This window comes from Rattus norvegicus, chromosome 5 (genome assembly GCF_036323735.1).
Source record: "Rattus norvegicus strain BN/NHsdMcwi chromosome 5, GRCr8, whole genome shotgun sequence".
Taxonomy (NCBI): domain Eukaryota; kingdom Metazoa; phylum Chordata; class Mammalia; order Rodentia; family Muridae; genus Rattus; species Rattus norvegicus.
This window is the reverse complement of record NC_086023.1, coordinates 56,108,612-56,124,019: the sequence shown is the minus strand read 5'-3', so window position 1 is coordinate 56,124,019 and position 15,408 is coordinate 56,108,612. Positions and strand designations below refer to the sequence as shown.

At 36.6% G+C, this 15,408-nt stretch overlaps 1 protein-coding gene and 1 long non-coding RNA gene across 11 annotated transcripts in view; both read left to right on the top strand.

The window, feature by feature from the left end:
- LOC134478958 (uncharacterized) overlaps window positions 1-1,215 on the top strand; it is a 38,645-nt gene extending 37,430 nt beyond the window's left edge. Inside the window, exon 2 of the long non-coding RNA XR_010051781.1 lies at window positions 1,016-1,215. This is a non-coding gene — a long non-coding RNA (uncharacterized LOC134478958). The remainder of the gene's footprint in view (window positions 1-1,015) is intronic.
- Lingo2 (leucine rich repeat and Ig domain containing 2) overlaps window positions 1-15,408 on the top strand; it is a 1,322,423-nt gene that overhangs the window by 364,653 nt on the left and 942,362 nt on the right. The window lies entirely within an intron of this gene.

Below are 15,408 nucleotides of genomic sequence, written 5' to 3'. Positions count from 1 at the left end.
CCCGATATGATTATGTTAAACCAAAGCACAGCTTTTCCTAAATATCAGTGCTGTTGCTTTTCATACTTTCCCACATTCTGTCATGTTTATCTTGTAGTGATTTTAAGTTGCTTATGAAGAACACTTTATCACAGCCTGCTGTTTACCACAGCTGTGTCCCTCAACATGTGAATGATAACCAAGGCATAAACACTGCACCCTTGACTTTTGTACTCCTCCGATTCCCACTGGAGCCCCTTCACTCCCTACCTCAACCCCAAGCTTGTAGCTATGAGATTCCACAGGAATCTTCTCCCAACAGTTCATTTTGCTCCCACCTAATTTTCAATTTGCTTCAGCACAAGAATCATACCCACATCTTTTCATGGTCCTTATTCATGCTGAAGTACTCATTCCATCTTAAATATAACAAACTCTAAATGCTATTTTACCATTTATAAATGTTATACCTTTTATTTTTAGAATATTACATCCCCTCCCACAGGCATGTAACCTTCACACCAACAACCTCTATACTTGGAAATGTCAAAACCCTATCTTGGTTAAAGCTCTAAGAAAAGTTTTTACCTTTCTAGACCTTTCCAAAATGACTACCAGTAAATGATTGCATTGTTCTACTATGTCACATGTTACCTTGTACAAGGTAATGATATTAGTGCATGCTACTGCATAGCAATGATGTTTTGTCTTAGTAGCGAATGCACTTCTCAAAGATGGAGAATCAAATTCATAATTTGTAAGTACTGATATTTAATGTGTGCTCTTTAGTAATATTAGAACGTCTAGAAGAGTCAGTAAAAAATAATTGTTCATTCCTGGTTTTTCAAATGTGGTAATGTTTGAGTGAAATAATTGATTCTAAGGAGAAAGTTCTATCCTCTTACCTCTAGTTCATGACTAGACAGTATTGCCTATATACTTGAACATTGGTTAGAAAGCTGTTTTAGATACAGTAACTTGTGGCTCATTCTGCTAAATATCATATAATACTTCATAAGTTTTCATGTTTCTCTAGGAAGAAACAGTGACCTTGGCTGAGTTTATTCAAGCAGGAGGTGCTGAGAGATATCGATGAAACTGTGGAAGTCTCTTTGTCTTATGTTCGTCATCATCAGAATGCACTGATTTTCTAGCCTATTTGATATATTTCTTTTATCTGTTATAGCTGACAAACTTACTGATTTCTTACTAATAAACCATTACATTAACTTTTAACTAATATTAAGATTTGCTGCTTAATCGGTTTATGAAACACATTAAAGTTTTTAGAATGATGGTGTCATAGGGTTTCTTTTGCTGTAAAGAGACACCATGACCAGAGCAACTTCTTATAAAAGAAAACATTTCATAGGGGATGGTTTACAGTGTTTGAGATATAGTCCATTATTATCATGATAGGAAGCATAGAGAGATGCAGGCAAACGTGGTGTGCAGAAAGAGCAGAGAGTTTTCCATCTAGATTGACAGGTAGCTACAAATTAATTTCTACACTGAACCTGGCTTGAACGTATGAGACCTCAAAACCCATCTCCAACTTTCCCTCAGGATGTTTGTGTAGTAATCTTTGGATTCTGTTAATCCATCATCTTACACAATAAAGAAATTTAATGTAGTAGATGAACTGAAAATGTGTGGATGCTTAATCCTACTTAGAAGGGAGAAGAAAATAAGCACATGAGGTAGAGTGAAGGAGGGATCTAGGAAGGATAGAAGAGGGGAAGAGAAAAGGGTGCAGGATCAGGTGTGGGAGGAGATGGGGAGAAGTACAGAGGGTCAGGAATTTGAACAGAATTGTGTAGCAGTGGTGGATGGGGAACAAGGAGTAGCCACTAAAATGTTCCAGATGCCAGGAACCTAAGATGTTCTCAGGACCCAATAGGAATGATATTAGCCAAAATACTGAACAAAGAGAACATGGAAACAGTAGAGACCATATTCAGTTGTTAGAGATGGTCCCCAGTTGGAAATGGGGTCACCCACCCATTTCAAAAATATTAACCTAGAATTTCAAGTGTCTAAAGGATATACAAAGACTAGAGCAGAGACTTAAGGAAAGGTCATCCAGAGACTGTCCCATCTAGGGATCCATCCCATCTTCAGACACAAAACTCAGACACTATTGATGCCAAGAAGTACTTGCTGACAGGAAGCTGTCCCTGAGAGGCTCTGCAAAATCCTGACTAATACAGATGCTGATGAACTCAGCCAACTTCAGACTGTGCTGGGACCCCAATGGAGGAGTTAGGAGAAGGACTGAAGGAGTGAAGGAAGTTTGCAGCCTCCTAGGAAGATCAACAATATCAACCAACCAGACTCCCCCCCCCCCAGAGATCCCAAGGACTAGACCATCAACCAAAGAGGATACACAGAGGGGCCCATGGCTCCAGCTGTATGTGTGACCGAGGTTTGCCTTATCTGGCATTAAAGGGATGGGAGAACCTTAGTACTGTGGAGGCTTGATGCCCCAGCATAGGGGAACGTTAGGGTAGTGAGGCAAGAGTGGGGTGGGTGAGCACCCTCTTAGAATCAAGGGAAGGGGAATGGGATAGGGGTGTTGTGGAGGGGAAACTGGGAAGTTAGATTATTTGAAAGGTTAATAAATAAAATAACCAATAAAATAATTAAAAAGAAAGTTGTTAAATTAGCTAAACATAAACTACATAAACAACTGTGAATAATTATATCTTATTAAGGTCCACTTTAATCACAAGCCCCTTATGAATGGAAAGAGCCCAAGCTAATCAGAAGGAACTGTGAAAATGATTTTGTAAAGATGCTTTGCACTAGCATTAAGACAGGAATGATCCATCTCTCAGCAAAACTTCTCCTAGGGTAGAGACTCATAAACCATTTTTCCTGGAACCTCTACAGATTTATTTGTTTGTTGTTTGTTCTGTTTATTAATGTCATTTGTGGAGTTTGTGTAGTAGTCTTTAAAGAAACTTTTAACTTGGGTAAGGGTATAGCTGAGAGGTAAATAAACACACATATGCAATTTAATATAATAAACACTTGAGGAAAGAGCTGTCCCTAGCAACTATCTTCAAGGTCATATTCTACATAGAACACAGGTACGAAATGGATATACTAGGGCAAACATTCCATGTAATTCCTATTTCCTACTCCTCAGTGAATTAATCCAAGAATAGATATTTCTGGTTCTCTCCTTAGGAATTGTTAGTCACCTAATCTTAGTGACAGTGTATTTGTTATTGTCATAATAGGCTTTTGTAATCATCACCATGCATTGTCTGGAGTTGACTGCAATTTTAAAAATTACTTAAAATTATAGAGTAAAAGCTTAATATGTTCAGGCATACTACTTACTATTTCAAAATTAATAAAAGAATGATTTGTGTTTTATACACAGTGGTTACAAAAATCATATTAAAATAAATCTCTAGTTCGTCATTTACCTATATTCCTTTAAAGACGGAGCTTTATGAATCTTCTATCCACTCATTCACTCACTTAAAACTTTTGTTGAACTTGTCCATGAGCCTGTGAGTAATCAGGACTGGGGTACTAGAAGAGATAAATATATAATCATCATTGTGAAATACAAAGCTGTATTTTGAATACTGTTAAATAAAATTTGCCTAAATCAGCTTGTATACTTTAAGTATCTTAAACTGAAAACTAAATATATAATTAAAGTGCAGCATAATACTGTATAGACACAAATGCTATAAATATTGATATATAGATGAGTATGCCATATGGGGGGAAAGAGATTGCCACCTTTTTGGTATAATAGAACTTCCTTGGATGAATGCAGTCCAACTAGTGAAACCTTTTGTGTTGTTTTGTTTTATTTTGTTTTTTGTTTTGGGAATAAACTATGTTTGATTTGTCTATCTTTTTTTAATTTTAGCAACACTCTAACAAAAACAAAACAAAACTAAACTAAAAACAAACAAACCAACAAGAACACTAAAGATGCTTTGAAATCTGTCTTTACAGATTCCCAAATGTGATAGCAAGCAAAGTTTTCCTGGAAAGAAAAGTGATCTAAGCTGATAGCTGAAGGGTTGGTGTGAGCAAATATGCCAGGGAGCAAGGGTTGAGTTGAATATATAGTTAGGAAGAAAGCCACCAAAATAGATTTCAGAGAAACATCCACAAGCCAGGAAGTAGCTCAATCCTATAATTCTTGCTTTTAGAAAATCAAGGACATCTTCAGCTTCATAAGAAAGTTAGAGGCCAACATGGATTATAATAAACCCTCTTTCAAATTAAGAACAGTAGCACCAAAGTGATACTCAGTGACCTGATAAATGCTATGCTCTCTGCCATCTCAAAATGACACTGATAATATTAGTGTAGATGAATTTTAATCCAGCAATATGACTGCTCTGATCATATCTAAAAACCTTCTAGGTCTGTGATCCTGCTGAAATTCAGACATGCCCTTATTGCATGTCTTTAATTCTAAACAATTGAGGGGCATACAAATTAACGAATCAGAGAAATATTTGACAGAATGGGTCAGAAATGGCCCCAACTCTTGGGAGGAAAGCTATCTAAGCGCAGCACAGTGAATAAAAGAGTTCAGTTCCTCAGTGAGCTGGGAGTTGAGTCAGTTGGGAGTCAGTGCAGTGAGTACAGTGTATTGGAGTTTAACATAGGTCAACAGAGGCAGTTGAAGCCAGAAAATAAGAAGCCAGAAGAGGAGAAGAATTGCCAGTTAGTTTGAGGTTAAGCAGAACAATTCAGTGAGAAGCTGAAAGAAGCCAGATTGAATCACTCAGCTTAGAGAAGAGTTAGAGTCAGAACAGAGGAGTAGAACCAACCAAACAGGGGTCAAAAATAACTAGGCAGTGGTGAGTTTATTTGTCAGCCAAGTCTCTAAGACAACAATTACATCAGACCAATAAAAGTTACTTTTAAAATTAGGAGAAAATTTTAAATATCTAAAGATTTTTAATATATTTCTATTTTGCTTTAAAGAGTAAGGAAATGTGAAATAGGTTAGGTAGAAGTGTTGTGGGGAAAAAAAGAAGTATGATGTACTCTATGTTTGACTGGTACAAATGTACAATCAGACTACCATCCTCTTTTCCTGTGTCAGATCTAGGATGAATAAAGAGATGATTCACCGCAACAGAATCTGAAAAATAAATGCCTTGGGCATTTGTAATTTGGTATGTAAACTTTATTTATAGTTACAAATTGTTGTCTTTGGAACTGAAAGTCATTGAATTATCAAATACAGTTGTTTTATTGGGTAAGAGTTTTGAGTAAAAGTTTAAAGGTGTGGATTTAGGCATGTGAGATTCTTAAGTACACAAGAGTGCTTGCTATCCGGTCTGCCAACCTGATCTTTTTTTCCTTAGCACCTTCATGGTAGAAGGAGAAAAATCAACACCCTTGATAATATGCAAGATTTTTAAATCACTAAACTCTAGGCAGTTGTTGCAGTAAAATATTTTATATAGAGACATAGTGAGAAGAAATGCTGAAGTGTGTTTTAACAGTTGCAACATTTTCCATTTCAGTTCAAAATGCACATGTGATAATTATAACAGCTGAAGTGTATACTTTAAAACACACACTTATGTGTCTATGTGTGTCAGGCAAGTAAATATATATGGATGTATGTAAGTGTTGATGTATTAAATTCTGAGGTTGAAATGATGCTGTAATGTACAATGAACCCAACTTAATTTAATTTTCTGGCTTTGACATGTGACTCTTAGTACTCTCCTTCCTAGCAATAAATCATATTTAACAGAGGTGTGGATTTAGAGATGCTCCACAGGTATAAGAAGCTTGGGAAGGAAGAAAGAAGATGACCATAACAGACAGATGAGAGCTGACATAACTGTCAGGAGTCTCTCTTGAAGCATAGCTGAAATGACATTTCATAAATTGAACTATGAAGTTCCATAGAAACAAACACACAAGGTTGCCTAAATTGGTGAGGGGATGGGTCAAGTCGAAGCAGATTTCTATGGAAGACGCTACTGGACAACTTTAAGAGCTCTGTATGAAAAACATTAGTACTTATTTTATTACCAATTTGTAAGATTTATTAAGCTTGGAATTCTGGGGAAGAGAAATGGGTCAGAATTTTTGAGCACGATGACCAGATTGTTGCAGATTCACATAAAAAAAATCAAACATATTGCAAGAAACAAGACTGGATCAAGAGATGGCAACTGAAATTATACGCATTGGGAAGACCATAGAAAAAGGACTAAGACAGTGAATGGAAGCAGAGCCTCTGAGAGGTTTACTAAAGACTGTAGCCAGGAACCATGTAGCTAAGAACTATTGACTTGCCTAGTATCACTTTCAGTCTTTAGTTGTATTTAGCTAGCTGGTTGATGAGTTTATCAATTTTAACTTACATTTATTTCAAGTTAATATTTTATATGCTTTCAGAAAGGGAATTTTCCAAAAAATATAACAATTTATAGCTTTCACTGGTGACTGCTTGAGGGCAGTCAGGTTTATAGCAAAACAGTTCTAAAGAAAATATTGTATTCTTGGCCCCTAAGAATTTTACCCACTCATTTGGGGAGTTGTTTCTGAAACAGAATCACTACATTACTGCAGACATACATGGTGATCTACTGGTGGAACAGAAGCAGGCACCTTGCCTACAATAAAAGCCCCAGCAGAAGTTAAAGAGACAACTCAGGAAGGTATCTGCTGCACACATATGAGAACATGAATTTGTATCCCTGGATCATATAGAGTAAAGCATATGATGGACATGCCTGACTGAAACCCTAAGGCAGAGAGAAGGGTAGAAGTCAGAGGATTCTAGAACTCACTGACCAGGCAGTACAACCAATTATGGAGTCCTGAATTCAGGGAGAGACCCTGTCAAAAAACATGAAGTGAAGAGCAATCAAAGAAAACACTTGACATCAATATTTGGCCTCCACATGCACACACACACACACACACACACACATACACACACACACACGAACATATACAGATGCATTACAGGGAAAAGCACAACAGCCACACATTGCTGATGTTTCTGCTTTAGCCGCCAATTCACTACATCACTGAGGAAGCTGCCATCCTCTACAGAAATCATACTGTGTCAGAAATAGAAACATTTTTATTTTCATGATGTCATAATTTGCTGAAATCAATAAATCCATCAGGTATGGTGGTTTCATTGATAGTAATTTGACAAATACTTCCACTTCTCTTGGAATTCATGGCAGAGAAAACAAATAAAAATTCAATTGTTCTAATCTTTCTGTTTGCTTCTTTGTTATTATTAAGGTATTTAGTCTACATCCCGTCTTAGCTTCCTTCCCTTCCCTTTTCCCAGTCCCTACCTCTCACTTTCTCCTTTCTCAATCCTCCATCATTGCCTGTTTTTAAGAAAACAGCAGGCTGTTTAAGCCTAGGCTAGAAGAGTGGGGGCATCTTCTACTGAGGCTCAGTTATGGGAGAGGGATCCAAAAGCAGGGTATGAGGTCAGACAGGCTCTGTTCCCATTTTGGGAGCCGCATATGAAGACCCAGCTGAACAATGAATATACGTGAGCAGAGGCCCAAGGTCCATCCTTTGCATGTTCTCTGGTCGGCAGTTCAGTCTCTGTGAGCAAGTATGATGCCAGATTATTTGATTCTACATTTTCTTATATTGTCCTAGATGTCCCTTCAATACTTCCTCCCTATCATCTGTAAGATTCCCCAAGCATCACTTAATGCTTGGCTGTTGTTTGCTGAATCAGTTCCCATAAGTTGCTGCATGAAGGACCTCAGATGACAGTTATGCTAGGCTGTTGTCTGGAAATATAACAAAATCTAATAGTGTCAAGGGTAAACCCTGTCTCATGGCATGGGTCTCAAGCTGATCCAGACATTGTTTGTGCCTCCCCTCAAGTTCTGCTCCATGTTTTACTCCTGCACATGTAAGCAGGACAAATTTTGTGTCTAAGATTTTGTGTTTGGGTTGGTGCCCCTCTCCCTCGATTTGAAGTCTTGCCTGGTTACAAGATATGGCCAGTTCAGCCTCCATATCCGCCATTCCTAGGAGTCTGGTAGTGTCACCTTCATAAATTCCTAGGAGTTTCCAATTGTCCTAAGTTTCTGGCAGGTCACAGAAATGCCCACCCATTCCAGTTATCTCTTCTAATACCTTTCCTCTCTCCCTTCCTCCCCCTCTCACTCCATCTTCTTACCACCTCATTCCTTCTGTTCCCATCCTAGACCCTATGCCCACCCATTTTCCTTCCACCATCAATCCCCCAGCTCAGTGAATTTCAAGAACCCACCCACCATGGGCCCTCATTGTTACTTAGTTTATTTCAGTCTATGCTTTCTATCATGGTTTCTCTATGCTTTATGATTAATATCACTTATAAATGGGTACATACCATGTTTGTGTCTGGGTTACGTCACTCAGTATATTCTTTTCTAGTCAATTTACCTGCAAATTTCAGGGTACCATTGCTTTTAACTGTTGAGCAATACTCCTTTGTGTGAATGTACTGCATTTTCTTTAACCATTTTTTGGTTGAGGGGGATCTAGGTTGTTGCCAGTTTCTGGCTCTTACAAATAACGCTTCTATAAACATAGTTGAGAAAGTCTCCATTTGGTGTGGTGGAGCAGCCATTGAGTATATGGCTAGGAGTGAGATAGCTGGGTGTTGAGGTAGATAAATTCCAAATTTTCTGAAGACCTTCTGTGTTGATTGTAAAACTGGCTGAACAACTTGCACTCCCTCCAGCAGTGGAGAATTGTTCCCCTTGTTTCACATCCTCATGAGCTGTCTGACTAGCTGTTCTGACTAGTATAAACGGAATCTCAAGGTAGTTTGGATTTCCATTTCCTTGATGACTAAGAGTGGTGAACATTTCCAAATTGTTTCTCGGCCATTAGAGACTCCTCTATTGAGAATTCCCTGTTTAAGTCTGTATCCCATTTTTAATTCGGTTACTTGGTTTATTTATGTCTAGTTTCTTGACATATTTACATATTTTTATAGTTTGGATATCAATTTTTTGTCAGATGTGGGGTTGGGGAAAATCTCCAATTCAGTAGGTTCTTTTTTTTTTTCTTTTTTTTTTAAGGAAAGGCGATAACTATTTATTCATATATAAGATGCTCCTACAGGTGTTAGATCAAAAACTAAGAAATTATTTCAGTACCACCAGAAGACATAAGCCCAATACAAGAAAATGTCTGTCTTCCTGCTTTCTACCAAAGAATTACCTAAAAACTAGATGATGACAATTACATTCAAATTAAGGTCTCAAAGAACCAAGCATTTAGGTCTACACTTCCACATCATATCTATAATTGTTGGTAGATTGGCAAGTTCAAAATTATGTAGATTAAATATGATTTGGATTATAATATAAATTCTTATTTTTTCATCTTTATTAACTTGGGTATTTCTTATTTACATTTCAATTGTTATTCCCTTTCTCAGTTTCCAGGCCAACATTCCACTAACCCCTCCCCCTCCCGTTCTCTACCAGTGTTCCCCTGCCCATCCTCCCCCCATTACCCCCCTCCCCCTAACAATCACGTTCACTGGGGGTTCAGTCTTGGCAGGACCAAGGGCTTGCAGCTTCCAATGGTGCCCTTACTAGGATATTCACTGCTACCTATGTAGTTGGAGCCCAGGGTCAGTCCACGTATAGTCTTTGGGTAGTGGCTTAGTCCCTGGAAGCCCTGGTTGGTTGGCATTGTCTCAAGCCCCTTCAAGCTCTTTCAGTCCTTTCTCTGATTCCTTCAACAGGGGTCCCGTTCTCAGTTCAGTGGTTTAATGATGGCATTCGACAGTGTTTTTGCCTTACAGAAGTTTTTCAGGTTCAGGAGGTACCATTTGTTAATTGCTAGTGCCTTAATCGTTATTGTTCAGTTCAGGAACTTTTCCCCTGAGTCAATGCATTCAGGGTCATTCCTCACTTTTTTAAAATCAGATTTATTATAACCAGTTTTACATGGAGGTCTTTGATCCAAATGGACTGGAGTTTTGTGCAGGGTGATTGATATGGATCTATTCACATTCTGCTATATGCAGAAATTGAGGTAGACCAGCATCATTTTATTCAAGATGATTTCAATTTTTCACTTCTATTATTTTGGTTTCTTTGTCAAAAATCATATGTCCATTGGTGTGTGGATTTACTTCTTTTTCATTGATTCAATATCATTGAACATCCTGTCTGGTTTTATGCCAGTATCACACCGTTTTTATTACTATTGCTCTGTAGAACATCTTGAAATCAGGTATGGTGATATAATACCTCCAAAAGTTCTTTTACAGTACATGATTCTTTTAGCTGTCCAGAGTTTTCCTTTTTCCAGATGAAGTTGAACATCATTATTTTGAGGTCTGTAAAGAATTGTGTTGGAGTTTAATCTTAACCATGTTAAATTTTTTTTTGGTTGATTTTAGTTGTTGATTTTGTTGGTAGGATGGCAATTCAAAAATGTTAATTCTACCAATGGTAATTTTGTTTTCCCAATGGTAATTCTACCAATACCTGATCATGGGAGATCTTTCCATCTTCAAATATCTTCTTCAATTCCTTTCTTCAAAGATTTGAAGTTCTCCTCATACAGGTTATTCACTTGCTTGGTTATAGTTACACCAAGAAATATAATGTGTGGCTATTGTGAAGGACATTATTTTCCTAATTTTATTTCCAACCCATTTACCAATTATATATGGGAGGTGTTTATCAGGTGTACTAGTTCCCTGGTAGAAATTTTGAGGTAACTTATATGTATTATCATGTACAAATAGCTATTCATTGACTTGTATTTTTCTATTTTATATCCACTCACTTTACTTCAGTTGTCTTATTGTTCTAGTTAAAACATCAAGTACTATATTGAATAAATATAAATAGAGTAGATAACTTTTCTTGTCCATGATTTTTGTGGAATTGCTTTAAGTTTCTCTCCACTTAATTTGATGTTGGCTACTGCCTTACCGTATATTGCCTTTAACGTGTTTGGTTATGTACCTTGTATCCCTGACCTTTCCAAGACTTTTATCATGAAAGAATGTTAGACTTTTGTTAAAGGTTTTTTCAATATTTGATAGCATGATTATGTTTCCTCTTTCAGTTTCATTACATGAAGCATGAAAATTGATAGATTTTCATATGTTGGGCCATCCATACATCTCTGAGATGAAGACTACTTGATCATGGTAGATGATGTTTTTATGTGTTCTTGAATATGACTTGTGAGAATTTGATAGGGTATTTTTACATCAATGTTTGTAGGGTAGATTTCTCTGCAATTCTTTTTCTTTATTGAGTCTTTGCATGGTTTAGATATGAAGGTGACTGTGGTCTCATAAAATCAATTTGGCAATCTTCTGTTTGTATTTTGTGAGATAATTTGAGAAATACTGGTATTAACTCTTCTTTGAAGGTGTTGTAGAATTCTACAATAAAGCCCTGAGCTGATTTCGGCTAGGTGACTTTTAATGCCTACTTAAATTGTTTATCTGATCTTGATTTAATTTTGGTAAGTGGTATCTATCAAAAAAATCATCCATTTTATTTATATATTACAATTTGGGGAGTACATGTTTTTGAAGTAGGACCTAATGATTCTTTAGATTTCCTTGGCATTTGTTGTTATGTTCTCCTTTTCATTTCTGATTTTGGTAATTTGGATATTCTCTATATCATGTAGTCACATTGGATAGATGTTTGTGTATCTTGTTGATTTTCTAAAACAACCAACTCTTTGTTTCATTGATTCTTTCTATTGTTCTGCTTGTTTCTATTTTACTTATTTCAGCCCCAAATTTGATTATTTCCTGAGATCTACTACTCTTTTTTATGTTTACTTCCTTAGGTTCTAGATTGTTTAAGTGTGTCATTAATTTGCTAGCAAGAGACCTCACTAACTTCTTCATAAAGGCACTTAGTGCCATGAAATTCCCTCTTAGCACTGCTTTCATAGTGCCTTGTATGTTTAGCTAATCAGTGCATTCATTGTCAGTCATTTAATTCTAGAAAGTTTTGAAATTATTTATTTCTTCTTTGAAATGGTCATTGAGTAGAGTTTCTTTGAGTTTGTAAGTTTTTTATGGTTTCTATTGTTATTGAAGTTTGGCTTTAATTAATGATGGTCTGATGGGATGCAGGGAGTTATTTCAGTTTTATTGTATCTGTTGAGACTAGTTTTGTGACCCAGTATATGGCCACTTTTTCAGAAGGATATGAAAAGTTACTGAGAAGAAAGTATAATCCTCTGTTAGGGTGAAATATTCTGTTGATATCTGTTGGTCTTTTGGCATAAAAATTCTTCTAGCTCCATTGACTCTCTGTTTAATGTAGATGACCTCTTCGTTGGTGAAAGCTGGATGTTGAAATCTCCCACTATTAAGTTGTGAGTTCAGTGTTTGATATAAGCTTTAGTAATTATTTTTCCCAATGTAGGTACCCTTGAATTTGTGAAATAGATATTTAGAATTAGAATGTCTTCTTAGTGGATTTTCCCTTTAATGAGTATAAATTGTCCATCATTTTGATTATAGTTGAAAGTTTATTTTATAAGATATTGTAATGGCTACTCCACCTTGTTTCTTGTGTTTGTCTACTTGGAAAACTTTTTTCTAACCCTTTACTCTGTGGTAATTCTTATTGTTGATATTTATGTGTGTTTCTCATATGTAACAGAATGATGGATCCCTGTTTTTGAATCCTATTTTCCACAATCTGTGTCTTTTTATAAAAGAATTGAGGCTACTGAGTCAACAGAGATATTAAAGGCCAATTATTATTAATTCCTATTATTTTCATATTGGTGTGTGTGTGTGTGTGTGTGAGTGAACATATGCATGTATGTATGTATGTATGTATGTATGTATCTATAGATGTATGTACATATCTATGTTTCCATTCTTTTGTTTTGCTGGTATGAAGTTATTTCTTTCCTGTATTTTTTTGGGGGTATACATAATCTTTTTGGCTTGGTGTTTTTCTTCTAATACATTTTATAGGAATGGAATTACAGATAGATAATGCTTACATTTTTTCATAGAATATCTTGTTTTGTCCATCTATGGTAATTGAAAGTTTTGCTGCATTTGGTAGTTAGGGCTGTCATCTGTATAGTCTCTTGTACAGTACAAGCCATCTGCTCAGGTTATTCTGGCTTTTAGGATTTTTGGTGAGATGTAGGTTGCCATTCTAATAGATCAGCATTTATAGGTTACTTGGCCTTTATCCATAATGGCTTTTAATATTCTTCCTTTTGATGGTAATTTAGTGTTTTGCTAATAATGTGGTGAGAGAATTTTTATTTTTGGTCCAATCTATGTGGTATCGTGTAAGCTTCTTGCACATGTATAGGCATCTCTTTCTTTGGTTTAGAAAAATTCTTATGATTTTGTTTAACATATTTTCTGGGGCTTTGAACTTGGAATCAACACTTTCTTCTATTCCTACTTTTTCTTAGGTCTTCTCTTTTTATAGTGTCCCGAAGTTTTTAGATGTTTTGTGTTAGAATTTTTTACATTTACCATTTTTAACTGATACATTAATTTCTTTTATCGTAACTTCTGAGCCTGAAATTCTCTTCCATTTCTTATATTCTATGGGTGATGTTTATATGTGTAGTTTCTGATCTCTTTCCTAGGTTTTCTATTTCAAGGATTCCCTTAGGTTGTGTTTACTTTACTGTGTCTATTTCTATTTTCACCCTTTCAACTGTTTTTGTCCATTTATTTCACCTGTGTGATTGTATTTTTCTATAGTTATTTAATAGATTTATTCATTTCTTCTTTAAAAGTCTCTTATTATCTTCACAAGTTTGGATTCAAGGTCATTTTCTTGCATTCCAGCTGTGTTAAGTTATCCAGATCTTGCTGAAGTAAGATGGCTGGGTTCTGGTGCTGCCATATTGTCTTGGCTCTTGTTGATTGTGTTCTTATGCTGGGTTTTATGGTTATTATAGGTTTAGATGTTAATTTCTGAGTTTATCTGTGTTGGACAAGTATGCTGTTTTGAATTTTCCCCTTGTTTCCTATTTTCTTATTGTCTTCTTGCCTGAGCTGTCTGGGGTTCTAGTGACCTGCATGTCTTCAAATCCAAATAGGGTATCGTACTTGGAGATTTTGTAGCCTGCATGACTTCATGGGGATTGAATCCTTACCTTGCTTCTGCAGTCCCTGGTAGCTTGGCCTAGGGTCCCTAGTGCCAGAGTGACCTCTGAGAAGGCAAACAGAGTTCTGGGCAGGAAAATGGAGTCTTGGGATAAGGGTGCAATTTAAAGTTGTTGGACTTGATGGATAAGGACTTGGGGTAGGCTCTTATCGAGTTGTCCCTAGTGCTGGCAGGCCTCAGAAAAAGTAAGCACAGTTTTGAGCCAGGAAATGGAGCATGGGGGATAGGGTGCAGTTTACTACTATTGGGTGTGCTTTGGGGTAACATGGTAGGCAGGGAATTGGGAGGGGGAGCAGGATCTTACATGATTGTTCCTGGTACCATCAGGCTTCAGGGAATGCTGACAGAGTCATGGGCTGGAAAATGGGGAACTAATTTTCCAGAGGAAAGAGTCCACTTATGCTAATCTTAATTAGTTTCGTTAGCTTGCACATCAAGCACAGCATGTCACACAATCAATATATTTATCTAAATATTATACATGTACAGGTTACAAATGATTAAAGAGGCTAGGAGTTTAAAAAAGTCCTGAAAACCCAGAGCTTGATAAGGGGTAGGTATATGAATGAGCCTGTAAGAATGAAATAACCAACCAACTGGAAGTCTCTGTAGAAGATCGAGGGCCACTATCTTCTAATCAGGCTACAGAATCAGAGTTAAACTCTAGTGAATCCAGCCCCAGGGGTGAAAGGTCAGTGCCAGATTCATACACAAAGTTGTCGACACATGGACAGCAGATCATCCAGATTGGTGAACAGGACAGGCTCATGGTAATTTGAGTAGGCAGTACAAATAAGAATCCCTGGGAAAAGGCTGTGTCTGCAAAGGCTGGTTGATTAGAGCATCAGTGCTGAAGGGAGTTAGGAAAGTTGTAAGCCAGAGTTTAAGTTCAATTTATCTTTTGAAAACTTTACCCTCTTAAATATCCTTTCTTTGCCTACCTGTGTGTTGGTTTTAAATAAGATCCTACAATTAAGATACAAAAGTATTTTGAAACATGTAAACACAATCCTAGTCTACACCAATCATAGAATACTTTCAGATAGCAACTAAATGTAAATCTGAGTCTCTTCTCCTTTGCTCTATCCCACTCAACTGATGTCGCCACCATTATGTTTGAATTTTTCTTTTATTTATGCCTTCTATATTCTGTTAAAAATACAAACAAAGAAAAGAGAAATGAAGAAAGGAAGAGAAAAGAAAAAACTTTATAAAACTGTTTCCACATTGGAGCATGCAATTTGGGGTAACATCATCTCGATGACAAGTCATAGTAGCCTATATT